Source organism: Triticum aestivum, chromosome 4B (genome assembly GCF_018294505.1).
Source record: "Triticum aestivum cultivar Chinese Spring chromosome 4B, IWGSC CS RefSeq v2.1, whole genome shotgun sequence".
Taxonomy (NCBI): Eukaryota; Viridiplantae; Streptophyta; class Magnoliopsida; order Poales; family Poaceae; genus Triticum; species Triticum aestivum.
The window spans coordinates 186,058,819-186,064,833 of NC_057804.1; positions in this window are offsets into that span (position 1 = coordinate 186,058,819).

Sequence of the window (6,015 nt, forward strand, 5' to 3'; positions counted from 1 at the left end):
AATTGAGTCTTTTATGAGAACACTTGATGTATGTCTTGCCGTGATTATCTGTGGTGACAATGGGATATCATGTGCCACTTGATGTATGTTTTGGTGATCAACTTGCGGGTTTCGTGACATTGGGAACCTATGCATGTTGGGGAACGTAGTAATTTCAAAAAAAAATTCCTACGCACACGCAAGATCATGGTGATGCATAGCAACGAGAGGGGAGAGTGTGTCCACGTACCCTCGTAGACCGAAAGTGGAAGCGTTATGACAACGCGGTTGATGTAGTCGTACGTCTTCACGGCCCGACCAATCAAGCACCGAAACTACGGCACCTCCGAGTTCTAGCACACGTTCAGCTCGATGAGGATCCCCGGACTCCGATCCAACAAAGTGTCGGGGAAGAGTTCCGTCAGCACGACGGCGTGGTGACGATCTTGATGTTCTACCGTCGCAGGGCTTCGCCTAAGCACCGCTACAATATTATCGAGGACTATGGTGGAGGGGGGCACCGCACACGGCTAAGAGATCTCAAGGATCAATTGTTGTTGTGTCTAGAGGTGCCCCCTGCCCCCGTATATAAAGGAGGAGAGGATGGGGAGAGGGCCGACCCCTATGGCGCGCCCTGGAGGAGTCCTACTCCCGGTGGGAGTAGGATTCCCCCCCTTCCAAGTAGTAGGAGTAGGAGTCAAGGAAGGGGGAGAGGGAAGGGAAGGAAGGAGGGGGCGCAGCCCTCCCCCCTAGTCCAATTCGGACTAAGCCTTGGGGGGCGCGCGGCCTGCCCTAGGAAGCCCCTCTCTCTTTCCCGTATGGCCCAATAAGGCCCAATACTTCTCCCCGGCGAATTCCCGTAACTCTCCGGTACTCCGAAAAATACCCGAATCACTCGGAACCTTTCCGAACTCCGAATATAGTCGTCCAATATATCGATCTTTACATCTCGACCATTTCGAGACTCCTCGTCATGTCCCCAATCTCATCCGGGACTCCGAACTCCTTCGGTACATCAAAACTCATAAACTCATAATATAACTGTCATCGAAACCTTAAGCGTGCGGACCCTACGGGTTCGAGAACAATGTAGACATGACCTAGAACTATTCTCGGTCAATAACCAATAGCGGAACCTGGATGCTCATATTGGCTCCTACATATTCTGCGAAGATCTTTATCGGTCAAACAGCATAACAACATACGTTATTCCCTTTGTCATCGGTATGTTACTTGCCCGAGATTCGATCGTCGGTATCCAATACCTAGTTCAATCTCGTTACTGGCAAGTCTCTTTACTCGTTATGTAATGCATCATTCCGTAACTAACTCATTAGCTACATTGCTTGCAAGGCTTATAGTGATGTGCATTACCGAGAGGGCCCAGAGATACCTCTCCGACAATCGGAGTGACAAAACCTAATCTCGAAATACGTCAACCCAACATGTACCTTTGGAGACACCTATAGTACTCCTTTATAATCACCCAGTTACGTTGTGACGTTTGGTAGCACCCAAAGTGTTCCTCCGGTAAACGGGAGTTGCATAATCTCATAGTTACATGAACATGTATAAGTCATGAAGAAAGCAATAGCAACATACTAAACGATCAAGTGCTAGGCTAACGGAATGGGTCATGTCAATCACATCATTCTCCTAATGATGTGATCCCATTAATCAAATGACAACTCTTTTGTCCATGGTTAGGAAACATAACCATCTTTGATAAATGAGCTAGTCAAGTAGAGGCATACTAGTGACACTATGTTTGTCTATGTATTCACACATGCATTATGTTTTCGGTTAATACAATTCTAGCATGAATAATAAACATTTATCATGAAATAAGGAAATAAATAATAACTTTATTATTGCCTCTAGGGCATATTTCCTTCAATGCATAGGGGTTGGCACACGTTCTTGACTCTCCGGTAGAAACTTTGGGGCACTCTTTGAAGTACTTTGCGTTGGTTGGATGAATCTGAGATTGTGTGATGCATATCGTATAATCATGCCCACGGATACTTGAGGTGACAATGGAGTATCTAGGTGACATTAGGGTTTTGGTTGATTTGTGTCTTAAGGTGTTATTCTAGTACGGACTCTTTTATAGATTGATCTGAAAGAATAACTTTCAGGTGGTTTCGTACCCTACCATAATCTCTACGTTTGTTCTCCGCTATTAGTGGCTTCGGAGTGACTCTTTGTTGCATGTTGAGGGCTTGTTATATGATCTATCTATGTTATTATTGTTGAGAGAACTTGCACTAGTGAAAGTATGAACCCTAGGCCTTGTTTCCTATCATTGCAATACCGTTTACGCTCACTTTTACCGCTTGTTACCTTGCTGTTTTTATTATTTCAGATTACAAAAACCTATATCTACTATCTATTTTGCACTTGTATCACCATCTCTTCGCCGAACTAGTGCACCTATACAATTTACCATTGTATTGGGTGTGTTGGGGACACAAGAGACTCTTTGTTATTTGGTTGCAGGGTTGCTTGAGAGAGACCATCTTCATCCTACGCCGCCTACGGATTGATAAACCTTAGGTCATCCACTTGAGGGAAATGTGCTACTGTCCTACAAACTTGTGCACTTGCAGGCCCAACAACATCTACAAGAAGAAGGTTGTGTAGTAGACATCAGTGCGTGGGACTTTTGAGGAGCCTCCTACTGGATTGATACCTTGGTTCTCAAAAACTAAGGGAAATACTTACGCTACTATTGCTGCGTCACCCTTTCATCTTCAAGGAAAACCAACGCAAGCTCAAGACGTAGCAGCCGACCACCACCTTCGGTTTCGCGTTGAAAGTCTTCAGCCATAGGCCGAAGTGAGGCGTAATGCGGAGGAAGGCCTCGCATACGACGATAAACGCTGAGATGTTAAGGATGAAATTGGAGGCCAGATCATGGAAGTCCAGCCCGTAGTAGAACATCAGCCTGCGGACAAACGGGTAGAGGGGGAAACCCAGTCCGCTACGAAGTGAGCGAGGAACACTACCCTCTCCTGGGGTTTCGGGGTGGGGACGATCTGCCCTTCGGCCGAAAGCCGGTGTGCGATGTTTGTGGACAGGTATCCGGCCTCCCGAAGCTTCATAATGTCCTCCTCCGTGACGGAGGAGGCCATCCACTTGCCTCCCGCTCCGGACATGCTTGGAATGACTTTGCGGAGAAGGTGAAAGCTTGGGCGCTGGAGCTCGAGCGAGAATGGATGAGCGGAGGAAGAAGAGGGCTTGGGTGAAAAGGGGGAATCCTTATCTCTTTATAAAGGCGGTAGAAACTGTGCGCCTCCCCACTTGCCCCATAAACTCGCTTATTCCCCAAGCGCCGCGTTGATGGCGCGGTTGGGTTACCCACACCCGTATTGATGAGAATCCCGTGATAAGGGGACACGATCTCTGCTTCGACAAGATGTGCCAATAAAACCGCCTCGCAATATGTGCAGTAGCAGGTTGAGAAAAACGGTTCGCATAATGACCAGGCCGCGGCGTGATGTCACACTATGAAAAGTTGTCAGCAGATTAGATTTGTGCAATTTTGTGCTCTCTATGGTGGTATGTGGAATTTGTTTTGTAGAGCCGGACACGATTCGTGTGTTCAAAATCTACCTTGGAGTATTCGGAGAAGGAACCCGCCTTGCAATGCCGAAGACAATTTGCACGCCGGACTCGTCGTCATTGAAGCCTGGTTCAGGGGCTACTGAGGGAGTTTTGGATTAGGGGGTCCTCGGACAGCCGGCCTATGTACTTGTGCCGGACTATTGGACTATGAAGATACAAGATTGAAGACTTCATCCCGTGTCCGTGTGGGACTCTCCTTTGCGTGGAAGGCAAGCTTGGCAATTCGGATATGAAGATTTCCTTCTCTGTAACCGACTCTGTGTAACCCTAGCCCCCTCCGGTGTCTATATAAACCGGAGGGTTTAGTCCATAGGGCAAGAACAATCATAATCATAAGCTAGCTTCTAGGGTTTAGCCTCTACGATCTCGTGGTAGATCAACTCTTGTAATACTCATATCATCAAGATCAATCAAGCAGGAAGTAGGGTATTACCTCCATCGAGAGGGCCCGAACCTGGGTAAACATTGTGTCCCCCGCCTCCTGTTACCATTAGCCTTAGACGCACAGTTCGGGACCCCCTACCCGAGATCCGCCGTTTTTGACACCGACACCTGCTCCGCCTGCTTGGTCTGGTAGCACAGCTTTGGGTATGCAGTTTCCAAATCGCAATATCGATGGACCTCTGATACCAGATGTAACTTTCCTCGCCTCTCGACGGATCTAGGGCGAGTAGTTCGTGTGGAGGAAGAAAGGGAATAGGGTAGGTGAGGAAGGATTCCAGAGGAGATCAGCTCTTGGCGGTGTTTACAATAACATTTCATAATCCTCTACATAAACTCTAGGCCTATAAGAAGACTCCAACCACACTGGCCTGCTTTAGCCAATCACCGCCGCTCGACTTGTCATAGCCTCCACCTCACTTGCAGTCTTGCTTGATCAACTATCACTATCTGCTGGGCCCGCCTTGGCTAGGTCCATCTTGTTAGGTTCTCTAGTAAGGGTGGCCCTAACACATGTGGCGTTCCGGTAGATTTCATTGATAATAACTTGGCAATGGAGAGAGCACTTGAATCTTTTACGTCAAGAATTTTGCAAAGGCGGTGGTTGAAGTGTTCAGGTCATAGTATTTGAGAGCACGAATGCTCAGGACATGGCAAGGCTTTTGGAGATGGACAAAACATATGAGTTCTAGGTATGATTGGTTCCATTTATTGCATCCACTAAAAAGTGAAATAACTGCCCTGCATCATGACATGGACAATCAAAGTGACACAATAAGGGTGCCGCAATCATTCTTGAGGTGCATGCATATTTTGGGATCCCGGAATCTTGCAATGACATAATGTGCCCCAGAGGCCACCTCTCTTTGCAAAGTTAGCCAATGGGGAATCATTACCAGTGTAGTTCCAAGTAAATGACCCATACAACACGGAGTACTACCTTGTAGATGGGATATATTCAAAGTAGCTACTTTTGTGAAGCCAATTTCAAGCCCCCAAGGTAAAAAAGAAGTTTACTACCGTAATGCTCAAGCAACTGCTAGTATAGACATGGAGAGGGCTTTTGAAATTTTGCAAGCCCAATTTGCTATTATGCGACCAACTAGGTTTTGGGATCAAGAGATCCTTTGGTACATTATCATTGCCCGCGTGATCATGCACAACATGGTAATTGAGAATGAGCGTGAGAAAAGATTTGGATTGCAACTTTTATGAACTCATGGACAACCGGTGCGGCCGATGGAAGGGAAGACCGAATCCGATGCTTTCTTCGGGTACCAGGGCATTCGAGATTCTAATACACATGAATATCTTAAAAAAGTTCTCATTGAGGAGTGATGGTCAATGGCATGGGCAACAAGACCACTAATTTTATCTCTATGTGTACATGTCATGTGTGGACTTTGTCGTTAGGTGTGATGAACAATTGTTGAATTTGATGTTGTGGATTCATGAACTATGTAATAATTGATTTTGTAGATTGTTGAATTTGAGTTATGCTTGTACTATTTGTTTTTTATTTGTTTTGGATTTATTTGGGATGAGTTTGATATTATTTGTTTCAATATGTATGCAATTGTAGTGTTCTATTTTAGGATAGTTATTAGAGTTTTTACTGCTGGAGAAGAAAATTTTCTGATACCACAAAACTTACTCCCTTCGTCTAGAAATACTTGTCAGAGAAATTGATGTATCAGACGTATTTTAATTCTAAATACAACCATTTTTATTCATTTCTCCGACAAATATTTTTGGACGGAGAAAGTATTTTTTAGTGCTCTATAAATCTTTCCCGTTTCATATTTTAGAGCTGCCACTGAAGATGCTCTAATGGCATTATGGCACCATACATGCCAATCATCCGAATCGAAAACGGCTTAGCAAAACATTGAAGGACAATTCTCTCAAAAAGAAAAAACAAAAAAAACATTGAAGGACAAGAAACAGCGTGTAGTTATAACAGAGCTG